At 34.0% G+C, this 14,185-nt stretch overlaps 1 long non-coding RNA gene across 1 annotated transcript; it reads left to right on the forward strand.

The window, feature by feature from the left end:
• The first annotated feature begins 249 nt into the window (after nt 1-249).
• Nucleotides 250-2,770, forward strand: LOC128234128 (uncharacterized). Its single transcript, XR_008260880.1, has 5 exons — nt 250-354; nt 652-691; nt 826-845; nt 1,117-1,285; nt 1,855-2,770. It is a non-coding gene; the product is annotated as an uncharacterized LOC128234128 (long non-coding RNA).
• Nucleotides 2,771-14,185: the final 11,415 nt, after the last annotated feature.

Below are 14,185 nucleotides of genomic sequence, written 5' to 3' on the forward strand. Positions count from 1 at the left end.
AAATGAAATGCACTGCAAGCACAAATAAAGCGACAAAAGGCGGGATAAAGAAAGGAAAACCAACAAATTCTAGGGAAAATGGAACTAAATTCCGCCAAGAATATACGTCTGCTGCAAGTATGGAGTATTGTAACCCTTTCATGTAACCAAAGTCCATAAAGTTTGACATTGTTTATTTTCTGTGTTGATTAAGTTTGATTTAAAGATATTTTCGACACTGACGCCTTTCCAAGTCATGTTTCTTCATCGCTATTACAGGCGACAACAGTACACGGTCGTTCAAGATTTCGTTGGAGCCAATTTTGATAGGAACAGGAGCATTTGCTGTTCTCTGTATTTTCGTTGCGTCAGCAAGTAAGTAGTATAGTGTCTTTAATTATTTAAGAATGTTATTGAGGACGTTTGTTCGTCTGTTTCTCATATCACTCAAATCGCATAGGTAAGTACCGTTTTCAGTGGTTCTCTATTTTCTATTTTCAATTATTCTTAATGAGACGAAAAATTTAGTCATTGCATTAGTACTTTCAGTTGGCTAGCTACGTGGCGACGCTTACGACCATTCCACACCGTCTAACGCATGTATTAGTGAATAAATATATTTTGGAAATATGGATTATTCTAACAGAATATTTGACATTTACTACATTTCAGGGACACTGGTACAGTGGCATAAAGGAAGAAGCAGAACCATGTAAGAACTACGATCACAATACGATTTATTACAGACTATGAGCGTTCCTCTTTATTCATTTGTTGGAATTCATTTCATATTTTTTTAATAATTTCATGTACGAATGTAAATTTGTGTGCGTTTGTTTTATATAGGGTTCCGGACAATACAGAAGGTAAGTTATTTTTGTTTGCAAAAATATTCAGTATAAACTCATGAATTTGAACGCAAAGTATTATTTGGGTTTGATAACAAAAACTTTCACGTGAACCAACATTTAGTTTTTGGATTTCATTTCTTAGTATATTGAAAACATTTGAATTCTGCTCTTAAGGATTTAAATTTTGGTATAAAATGAAAGAAATAATCTGTCGCCACAATTTACACAATGTAATGAACACTAGGTGGCTAGAATAACAACTTCAACCCATTATATTTTACAACAGTCACATTATCAGCGATCGAAGCTTCTCCCTCGCTTGATACAAATGAGTATGTGGAAATGCCTGCTACATCAATGCTTATGAATGCTTCTCACGATTTGGAAGACGATCATTCGAAATGAGGACACAAGAAGACTCAATGATGGCCCGGAAGCCAATCACAGCTATAAAGGTATTCCTTAGCAAATTGAGTCGTATTTAGATTGCTGCCGTAATTATTGTGTATCATTATGTAGTCAAATATGTCCATTTATGCAGAATTTTACTAGAAGCACTCACCAAGACAAGTTCTACATTAATTTTTAAATAAAATAATTGTTATCATAAGCAATTATTTCCATTGTAAATTTTACAGCCTGCATAAACAAAACGGTTTAGTCTTCAGCCAGCACAATCGCCCAACAAACATGATGTACGTCAAGCCCCTATTTCCTATTTCTGGAACAATCTTAGATTCATTTAAACAGGATCAAGCTAAGCTTAATATAACCTTAAATTCTCGTTCATTGAGTAAATTTCTCCTTTATGGCCTTTTAAAGTCAATTATCAAGATAATCAAAGATTGCTATGTCTCGTCTATAATCAAGATTACGCTTATAACTTGGCCCTATCAAATATTATTCTTAAACGTGATATGCTTGAAATTGACACCAGGTTAAGTACTGTGATTGAAAGTTTGTATTGTTATACTCGAACATACATGTTTGTTTATAAATCATATCTATTGCTTTACTCTTACAGTTAGCGCATGTGGGAAGCAGTCTGATTTACGCGGGTCTGGACATTGACCATCTACACCAAGCCTATGTTGGTCCGATACCTGGCCCGAGACCAACCATAGGAAAAGAAGCACCGTTGTATGAACATATTGACTTTTCTAGCAAAAAAACAGTGCGTCTTCATTATTTATAATAAAATACGCGTAGATTGTGTAATGACAAAAAAGGATGACAACATTGCTTATGTGTCGAACTCGTATAGACTGTGTGATGATTGCTGCAAACCAGGATGTTCTTTTGCTTATGTAAAACGCGTAAATTATGTAATGACTGTTGATAACAAGATGACCATATAGCTGACATGTAAAGAGCGTAGAATGTTTAATATATGTTGTAAAACAGGATGACTACACTGCTTATATGTAAATAGCGTAAGACTGTTGCAAAACATGGTGTTCGAGCCTATGTGTGAAACACGTAGACTGTGTAATGTTTTGAGCAAAACAGAACGGCCAAATTTCTTAAATGTGCAACGCGTAGACTGTTTAATTACTATTTCGACACAGGATGACAACATTGCTTGGACGTGAACGCGTTTACTATGTAATGCTTTTAGCAAACATGATGACTAGATAGCTGATATGTAAATAGCCTTGATTGTGTTATAACTGTTGCAAAACAGGATGTCTACATAGCTTATATGTGAAACGCATAGACAGTGTAATGTTTTGTGCAAAACTGGATGACCAAATTGCTAATATGTGAAACGCGTAGGATGTGTAATGGCTATTTCTAGAAGGTTGACAACAATGCTCATACGTGAACGCGTAGGCTGTGAAATGATTGTTGCAAAGCAGGATGACTTCATTACTTATATGTTAATAGTGTATACTGTGTAATGGCTGTTGCGAAACAGAATGACAACACTGATTATACGTGAAACGCGTAGATTATGTAATGACTGTTGCGAAACAAGATGACTTGATTGCTTATATGTAACTTAAATTTGCAATTTTAACTAGCTTGTTAATTGGTTTGTTAGATGATTATCGGATGCATTAGACATGTAACGAAAACGTACATAGTACATGGTTCCGTGTATTTTGTTTTTGTTTAATGTATGTTCAAAAATCTTTATGAGTGAATTTATGCAATAAACGGATTGCCATCAAGTCATTCTCAAACGAAAAATATTATAAAAAATGTGTTCAACTAATCACGCAATGATGGCAGTTACATCAAAACCTTGGAGTTTCTAAAAAAAAACATTATATACGGGGACTTACTCAGAAACCAACAATATAACTATGCCACTGTTCAGAGCAAAACGTTTAATGCCTAAGGGTTAAACCTATGAAAGAAAGTACTCAACATCGGTAAATCGATCTTCTAGTTTACAATTTGCTTGAATCATTCTCCAATAAATACGTAGGTATACTTCTGTACGTTCTACTACCATCTATAATAATAACACACAACAAAACACTGTGCTTAGTTTACGTTATCGAGAAACTAGATGTTATGAAATAGTTTATTTTTTGATTAAACGTTATAAAATGATGAAAGATGTGTAACACGATGAAGAACATAATTTGTATTGCCTTGGCAGTTAATTCCCTTACTCTCCAACATATAACCAAAGCGGCACAAAAATCGCAAAGTCGAGCGTTTTACAGCAGAACGTAGAAGTCATTAGATGAGCTGGCGAGCAAACAATCGGTTTAATATTTCAATTCAATTGTCTTGCCAACGCTACAGCATCCTTATAATTATTAAGTACCTCAGGTCATACTTTACTAAAACAAAACCATTTTTGACACTTTCTCATCTATTCGGTTTTAAGTGTTGATGTAAAAGCTCGATATCCGAGAAAAGCATTATTTTTTGCAGATCCCGAAAATAGCCAGGCTTTAAAACATGTAGAAACATGATCGTAAAGCAAAGAATGGGAATATCTTGTTTTCTTCATATGTCTTAAATCTATTTAAATGTTCGGTCTACATGATTCCAATAGAGTCAATTGTATATTAAAAATCAAACATTTATAACTTATAGTGAAAACAATTGTGACTTTTGAAAAGGCGCAATTGTTTCCACAATTTCAATACATTTATAAACCATAGTTTGAGTTGTTGAAATGTATGCATAATTATGTCACAAAAACTCTATAGATTACGTGAAAAAAACATTGTTCTGTCCTGTTTTTGAAATAAAATCGGAGGACATTTCTTACAATTTTCTGTATTTCTTTGCGGACACATGGAATACAGTTTTTCGTTTTCAAATTGAAGATGTGTATTTCATATGCAGACTGATGATGAGGAAGTGTGTACATGGAACACCAGTGCTTGCGTCGCTTCGATTAAATAAATGCAGCGGATTAAAATTTATAATTTGAAGGTATTGTCTACAGAAGTTGACATGCCGTAGACAAGAAGCCGCACATTGTGTACTATTCAAACCACCACATTAAACATACAAAGCATCCACACAAAAGAAGAATACTGTTAAGGAAAATAAATGTTCCTTTAGTAACAAACGCACAATTTGTATCATCTAAACATTCGGCTATTGTATGCCGCACTTTGAAACACTCTAACTAGAGCCACGTATACTGGCAGAAATGGGATTTGTAATATTGTGTGTTTTGTGTGTGGATTTTATGTGTGCGACTGCTTTTGCACGTAAGTTCATCCAAATATTAGTACACAGTTTCAAAAGATATATTTCAATCGATGTACACACGCAACAGTAACTATGAACCAAATCATTCACCAATAATCATATTTCCTATCATTGCAGAAAAATAGCGTTTGCATAAAAACTCAAGAACACGCTGACTAAGGACAATGACATTTCACCAGCAGGATGTCGTTCAGAATGATATGACCCCTATTGTGTTGGAGGTCAATGTGGTTACAGTCAACGTTTCAGTCTAACGTGTCTGCACATTAAGGGAGTTTTTGTTGTTAACAAAGCAGATTCAGTTTTGGTTTCAATGGTTTCAGCAGTTTCGAAACCGGTTTTGATAGTTTTGCTTGAAGTAACAAATGCATGGTTATGTGTATCGTTTCAAGAATATGGCGGAGCTACTGCATGAAGCCATTATTTCTGAACTTCTTCAAAATAATAATACCGCAGATGGTCGTTTGCCTGTTTTATATAAAGGTGTTTCAACTCACGTGTTTGATCACTGTCCGCCATGTTGTTTTCAAAGTGAACTAGTTTTAGGATGAAACGAACCGATTGAACCGCCTCCGGTAGGGGTTTCGATACTTTCAAACACCGGATTCAGTTTTCGTTAAAAAAACACGATAAAACTGGTTTGGGTTTCATTTGAAACTGTAACAACAAATACACAGTTCGTGAAACCGATATAAAACCGAGACCAGTTTAATACCAACATAATCGCTCTAATTTGAAAACAGTTTTACATAAGATCATTAACCTCCACAATCGCCTATGACGTTTAGCTTACCCATATTATTTTTGGGGTCATGATGTCAATGTTCAAGGTCACGATCAATGGTTTTTTGCAAAACATTTTCCGCAAAATAAATAGAGAATGTCTTGATAATGGACCATGAAACTTTACGTTGACCCTTATTTGTTTGGGGCCCAGGATGTATACTTTTTGAAAACTTTTGTTCGCTGAATATCTCTCGATTTTTTTTAACTAGGACCAGTAGGGTGCCCTTGATCATTTCATGACTCTCACAGATAAATTTTCACGGAACCTGTAAGCAATATTCCCGTGACTGGTTTGACTGGTTTGACTTAAGACCTTGACACTAGTACATGCCTATTTTTATTTGAGATCAGTTGGTCAAGGTTGAGGTATTTCATTGTTTTTGATAATATCCAATATACTTAAATCTTCAGTCCTCAGCTTAGTAGAAATATTGATCATAAACAATGAGGGATATCACGCATGTATTCGGATACCAAAACGGGTATTCGAATATTCGTGAAGAATTAAAATTTCAATGAAATAGCTTAGCAGAGACATAGCAATTGTCATAAAACTTTTCAGATGAAATATTTCAGGTGATCAACAGCGAAGCGGGTATGTGTCACAAATCGTCTGCTAATTGGGTGTTTGCAAAAGGCGTGATATTGCGTCCTTGTGCAGCACCCTGTGAAGTTCTATGACCTTGTTTACAATAACAAGTGTTGTTTTATGATCTCAGATGTGCTTTTTTGACACTAGTTGGCACTAGTTAATATTAAACGGATTGATCATTAATCCGTAGGAATTGATCGTCCAATCACAAAATAAGGGTCGTGCAATCAAAGCTGTTAATGACCAATCGTATTTTTTTATGAATATTCATGAAGAAATTATTGCTATCTGAACAATAAATACAAAAACATTTTGTCTTCTTATCTTTTCCGCAAGTATATCCTTCATTACAAAACACCGCAGAAATTGTAGTTATTGCATAAAATCAAACAATGTAAGATGACCGCTATAAATTTCAGATCAATAAGGCAAAGTCAATATCGTAGCAGCCCCTTAAACATAAAAGTTGGTAATGCATTTGTTTAAAAACGGTGGACGAAACAGTTCCATGGAAGTGTAGTTGTTTTAGGTGTCAGATTGTCATAAGTCAAGTACACAGTCGTTAGATTATAGTTAAAAAATATTCTTTCATTTTTTTCTAATGGCCCCGCCGTTGACATTGTTGAGAAACTTAAAGTTGATGAAGGAAGTGACGTTTCGTTCAAATGCAAATAAAGTCATGGCAACACTCTGCAGAAATCTGCATCGGTTGAATGGACAAAATCTATAAACAACCAACGTTGAGAGGATACTTTCCTGAAATCACGTCCATTCAGCGTCTGATTCAGGCTTTTATACATGTACAGTCACAAGTGAAATGGTACTGCCTGAAGGGATTCCTTTGAATATGCGTTATAAATTAATAACTTTTCATGGTCGTTTATGATCTTATGGATAATTTAATAAAATAATATACTTTAGAGACGCTACAGCACAGGTTGGACATATGTGTTCTGGTCTTTAATGAGATTTGAATAATCTTCAAAAAGAATACTGCACAAGTTTGGCATATGTGTTCTGGTCCGTAAGAATAATTGAATATGCCTTAAAGAGATTTATGCACAGGTGTAACCTTAGTGTTCAGGCCCTTATGAATAATTGAATATACTTAAAAGAAACTACGCACAGGTGTTACCTGTGTGAACTAACAATGATTGTAAAAGCATGAATAACCAATACCAATCCATCCAATGATGGTGTTTTAAAAGTATCAAACTTCCACACTGTGTTTAAAATTTAAACCGTTCAAAATACAACATTGGTGCGCAAAGGGCCTGAACACAATATAAATGACGTCAATTCCAAAATGACGTAACGACAGTTTGTCGAGTTTTTCTAATAAATGGAATAATATATTGTTTAATACCACTTAAAGTCGTACACAAAAAAATAAATGTGTTCGTTGCCGCGTACGATCACAATACACGTTACATTGTTGACATCAAACGGTCATGTTTTCCTTGTGGCAACGCTAATCGTGGAATATAACTTTTGTGCTCACTTTAGTGAACAATTGTACAAAAACTTATTAAAATGTATTCTTAGTTTTATAATATGTCGATCGACAATTAAGATCATTTTTCAAAACAATCAACGGTTACAGGCGTTTCTGTTATAGGCTCGGAATACACAGAAAGTGTTACCAAAGCAGAAAACGACACAATAATGTGGTTGATAGTAACCCTAAAGCTAAAATAAGCACCACTAAAGGCGACTAAATACTTGAATTTCTTAAATTGCTTGTTACATGCAAGAATTTATGAATGTATAGCTTGTTAAATGTATGTATGTCTTTCAATATGAATACATGATTTGAGCGCTTAAGTTTGTGTAACTGGACATTAACATTGTTGAAGGTAACCGTTGTCATTTTTAATTGCATTGTGTTTTACTTTCAGAAAATATATATGATATTAAGCGCTACTACACACAAGTAATCCAGTCACAAACACCAAGTTTTCTGGTCTTGTTGGTTATTTTAGGTTCGATCAGATGCCAGAACAATGTAAGGGGGAAGCTATTGTGCGACGTTATCATTCACGGATTGTGCATACCCGATACCCAAACCTTGGCAATTCAATTGGAAAGGGTGCAATAATAATGACGCTTGTATAGTCATAACTGCAAATTTGTCCTAGTATTCGACCATTGGACTGTCCAATTGTCTTACTTTTGTTCAAGTTAAAGAACAAGACATTTGCAATAGCAATTTGGAATGGTGTTGGTTGTGAATTGACGGGAAATTTTAATTAAAGAAAAAGGGTACTAATGGTAAGTTTCTTTGCATTTTGTCAGTTTACTCTTATATGTGGTTAATAAAAAGATGGGTTTGTGACTTTCGTCACCGTTGGCAATCAAGGTACACATTTCGTTCATACAAACATGGTAGATGGATTGTCGGGTTATGGTTAGATATCCGGCGATACACTTTTGAGGAAAAACCGGGGTTAATTGGCATTCAATGTCAATTAACACTGTCAATTAACACGTTACTCTTCCATAATACATGTAGTTGTGTGACGTTAGTGATTTCAGTAAAATACCTTACATCTTTAACTGTTGGTGAATCTGTCGGAGGAAGTATCGTTGCCATGATAATTGGATCGGTTATGGTGTTTTGTTTCTTTCGGTGAAAGGTTTCACTAAGCAATCACTTGTGACACTTGTGGTTTATGGAACAAAGCTAAATATAGATCCAGCTGTTTTGTATTTTTGAGTTCTCTTTTAAGAATTAATAAAAGGTTATTCCGTTACACTTTTATCGTCTTAAGATTTTTTTAAAAGCTCACATATTTCACGTTCAACGTTTCTTCCAATAGTTATGCCAAAAGCTACAAAAACAAGCTCAGTATCAAAAAGTTTAAACGTACACACGGTTTAATGACACAAACAAGAAACATGGAAGAACAGCAAAAAACTCAACAAACAGCACAGTGCATACATACTATATATAAAAAACTAGGTATGTTTATCAAGGATTGTTAGGTATCGCCTTGGAACGGTCAGTAAAATTACAGTAAAATGTAATTTTACTGGGGACACAAACCTCACTCTTATCCCAACAATCCTTAATAAAAATAAACCGCAAAAGGTAAATCTAATCAAAGTATGCATTAACTTGAGGAAACTTAACAATAAAAGAAATAATTATTAACTTATAGGTAAACCCCAAGTACTTCTATGATTAGAGATCCAAACTATATAGGTTAGCAATATAGGTTAAAAACTATTACTGGAGCATAAACTGGTTATACTTCAGAATCAAATCAAAGAACAGATGAGGTCGAAATGTAAGAAATGTTTTTTTTTCGTGTTTTTTTATCAATTTGATATGTGAAGTGATTTGTATACAATATTTTTAATGTACTTAATTTAATGAAAACGCACTACAAATTGACCCAAAATCGAACCGTGGTTTGTTTTGTTTCTTCTTTTTGACTGATATTTTTATTATATTTTATGCATTTGTGCCAGCAATATATATTCCACACACATACGCAGTCAAAGACTTTACAAGAGTTGCAAATCATAAAAAAACGGGAACATCACCTATAATTTATGACGTCGAAAGACATTATAATTGTTTGTATAAACATTACTTTACAACAGAAACATATGTAATTCCAACCGGAATGACAGTATTTTAACTCACGTGTGATGAACGCTATGAAGACGTCATCTTACTACAGAAAACGTCATCGTATAGCAATTTTGACAATAAAATCATGAGACAAAACAAGGCTAAAACATTTCCTTTATTCAATTTTGAAGAGCAAATCACTGACGTCGCAGGAGCAGGGAACATGTATTATCCATACATTGAAATGCGTTCGTTACGTTTAGTGTTTGATCCAGCGGTTTTCACTAACTAACGAGTGCAATTAACACAATATCAGATGTTTAGGGAAAGAAACAAATCTCATCTTCACTTAAAATATGGATGAACTTCAAACACCTTGCCATTAGCATTATGTTTAATATTGTAGAGGTGGCGCGTTTCCATTGAATGTCAGTTTCTTAAACATACCCCGTAGACTGCCTACGTTACTTTTCAAAATTGCCTAGTAACGAACATTGACTATTTTTACCATTCTTTCAATAATTGAAATACACTCGATAGCTAATTTAAGATGGACTTGCGTGTATCATTTTAGACCGAATAAAGACGAAGGCCACTGTCGGAGCATTTCGGATGCATAGTGTACATATTAAATAATGTGCCTTTATTTTATTTTAATAACTTACATAGAATACTTGAAACTAGGAAACTAGACATTTACTTACTGTAGAAAACAGTGTATTGTGATTCAAAACCCAATCCGTTCAATATGTGTTCTGCCCTGGAGCCCATTTATTGTTTTGTAAACTTAGTGTCTATGTGAGAATGTATTTATTATAATAAAACATTCATAAGGAAAATAGCATACGCTTTGTTTACTTGATATGTTGCATAAACTAGATTTTTTCTACCGTATCTGTTCAAATTATGATGAAAACATTCAATCTTCAGTCGGAAACCAATTTGTAAGCAATGTTTGGGAAAAAACTTTTTATACCCATATATTGTATCACTTTGATATTTTGTTAATGCTTTCTGTACATCTATTTACATATAACGACTTGTTTACAAGTTTGCTATTTTATCCACCCGTCATTGTTAAATGATTGGTATTGTTATTAAATATAAAGACGGTAAAACGTCATATAAATGGCCGTGTTTTATTCATTTATGTTTGTGACAAGAATTTAACCAAATTGATCACACTGGCAATTTAATGAAGAACACTGTCATAAAAATGTAATGTAAGAAATCAAATCTATATATGTATGCATTTCACTCGATTGCCTTTGTAATATTTCTCATATGATATTACCTCATTTATTCATGCTCGTATTGGAATGAGCGAAATAAAGGAAACTTTACTTATCTGGACTAAATGCTCTTTGTATTGTCCTTATGAACTTATGTTGAGCAATTATTTAGAATTTAAAATATAATCTCTATATAAGGCAACCAATCAAACGCCAAACCTCAATGATTCAGAGCATGCAACTGCTTTCACAGAACAATCACAATCTGTGAAAGTATTAACTTTCCGTGTATCGAGCATGTTGTTTATGACAGCATTTTAAATGTACATATATTATATAATTGATCATAGTAATTTTACATATTAAAAAAAAATGTATTCAAGCAATCAATGTGCGTACACAATTAATGCAAGCTTTTACTTTACGTTATGTTTCTTTGGTAAGTGCTTTGGATTTATAAAGATATGTGTTAATATTGTTTTACATTTGAAGATTGTCTTTTAAAAGATTTCATTTTTCTGTCTCTTCAATTTCCTCAAGGACGTCACTCGATTTAGTGTGGGACATCCAACAGAAACGCCATCTTCAAATCGCACTATCGTTCTTCAAATTGTCCGCAAAATATTGTTGTACCATATGTCTTATGCTTTTTCGGTATCATTCTAGTTATTGCCGGAAGTGCTCATGTGCTTCCCACTTCCTGTGGAACACTTACCATTATTAAGCCAACGTTCGTGAACAGAAACGTGACCTTGAAATTTCTCCCTCGTCATGGATGGATCTCAAACATTGTCTGGAAGTATGCTCTGGAGAGGGACGTTAGGCATAAAACGTTAAAAGGCCTGGAGGGACATGTTCGACAAATTGTTCATCATGGGCCGTACTATGATACTATGTTGCTCTTTGCGGATAGGTCTTACAATAATTCGAGATATCACATTGAATGTACTAATGTTATGATGATCACAAGATCAAACACAGTAAAGCTACACCTACATGGTATGTATACATATGCTGCTTTATCGGTTATGTTTATACTGGTGAATGGTTAATTGATGTGTATACTAGAACGTCCTGAAATTATCGTTAGCCATTTGTTTTGATTTAATAAACTGCATGTCTAAGTCTTGAAATAGTGAACTTTGAAATATTTTGATGTCAGAAATCAGAACTGAGTGTGACAGTCTGGTTCTCCTATCCCCGGAAATTAAATACGGAACAAATGTTTAAATCGCTTATTACCCTTCTGACCATACATTGGCCTTCGTAAATAATTTATATAATGAACGTATATGGTTGAAAGGACTTGAACAGCCTGTCAATCTTACACAATACCTTTATAAAGAGAGGAAAATGTCTAATTATTTGTACACTCTAAACATATACAATTTTATGGGATGGAAAGCTGGAAGTTACGTTTTAACTGCATTTACAACAAACTGGTTAAGCATACATGTAACGGGTAAGTCTCAACTAATTTTGTTGTATAAGACTGAGCGATTATGACGGATAAAACATGTTTAATATTTCTGGTTTACTGCTTGGAAATGATAACTAGCTCTTGCCTCATGTTTTAGAGAAGCAGCTAATTGGACCAATATGGGATAATTGCATTTTTGCAAAGTAAACACTTTGTTGTGTTTGGCGATGTTGTGACTTATAAGATCTCCAACGATGCTTATGTCCATGACCAGAAGAGCTGGACTAAATTGTGTCACATGGGTAAAGTTGTTTTTATATGTCACAAAGGGGATTATTTCTTTGCATATACATTTTTTGAGTAAACGAACCAAAATTAATAAAAGTTTATTAGTAAGTGTGTATTATAATGAAGTAGGAAGGATTTTATAGGAAGCACGATATAAATAATTTAACCCTTTCCTAAATTATACTTACCAATTTAACGTATAGGAATTATTTATCTTTGAAACTTCACCGTATAAATAGTGTATCGAATATTGTTCTCAACTTTCAGAGAAAGGTTCAGACCCTATTTTGAATATACCAGAATATACCACGATGAAAATACAACACTCAGTTGCGAGGTGTCAAATATACGACCACCAGCTTTGATTGAAATATCGGTTGACAACCAAGCAATCAGTGACGTTGTTCACGAGGATTTATTGAACGAAACGTCGAAAACATTCGCCAGTAAAGCTTCTATAATGAAAATAGACAATACTTGGAATGGAAAGGAAATGTGTTGTCGTAAAAAGTCTACAATTTCCGGAAATATAAAAGCCACCTGTAAAATATAAGACATGAAGTGTAAGTTAATGTAGTTTTTTATTCACAATCACCATCAGTCAATGGAACCTTTGCAACTTATTTGAATGATTTATCATCAATATTTATCTAACACTGTATACTAGATACTATTATAATAGTCGTCAAAAATAAGGACATTTTCATTTTATTGATTTATGAATCCGGTCAATGATGTGGGAACTTCTTCTGCTTAAATCTTCATTTCTGTTGTGATTGATAAAACATAGATTGCTGTTACAAAAATATTATTTAAACAAATAGATGGCCCCGTCGTCGATATAGCGGAGGAACTCAATGTAGAGGAAGGACGTAACGTGTCGTTTAGATGCAAACACAGCCATGGCAACCCTCCGCAGGAATCATCGGTTGTATGGACAAGAGCATTAAACAACCAACGTTGGGAGGATACTTTTCTTAAAATCACGTCTGTTCAGCGGTAATGACATTTATACATGTACAGTCACCAGTGAAATGGTACTGTCTGAAGGGATTTCTCTGAATGGAAGCAGTAACGGCACAATGCATCTAAATGTACATTGTAAGTGTATAGTTTTACACTAGTAGTAGATAATGTTTTAGTTTTATTGGATAAATGGAAATTTTTAAAGCTTGACCTGTTTTTTCTGGTCCTTCTAAACTATTGAATATACTTTAAAGAGACTACTGCACAAGTTTTACCCGTGCCTTTAGGTCCTTCTGAACCATTGGATGTATTTAAAAGAGACTACTGCATAAGTTTGACGTGTGGCCTCAAGTTCTTCTAAACAATTGAATATACTTCAAATAGACTACTGCACAGGTGTTACCTGTGTGTTTCTGGTCCTTTTAAACTATTGAATATACTTTAAACAGACCAATGCACATGTTTTACCTGTGCATTCAGGGCCTTCTTATCCATTTAATACACTTCAAATAGACTACTGCACATGTGTTACCTGTGTGTTCTGGTCCTTCTTAACCATTGAATTTACTTTAAAGAGACTACTGCCCACGTGTTAGCTGTGTGTTCATTTCCTTCCGGATCATTAAATATAATTTAAGTGATTCATAAACAGGTGTAAAGTGTATTTTCTAGTATTTCCAGATCATTGAATATTCTTCAAAGAGACCTCTGTACAGGTTTTACAATTATTTTCAATAATACATGAATAAAAAGAATAAACGAAGTCAAAACTGATGTGTTCATACGTAATGTGTTTTAATATCC

This window comes from Mya arenaria, chromosome 5, assembly GCF_026914265.1.
Source record: "Mya arenaria isolate MELC-2E11 chromosome 5, ASM2691426v1".
Taxonomy (NCBI): domain Eukaryota; kingdom Metazoa; phylum Mollusca; class Bivalvia; order Myida; family Myidae; genus Mya; species Mya arenaria.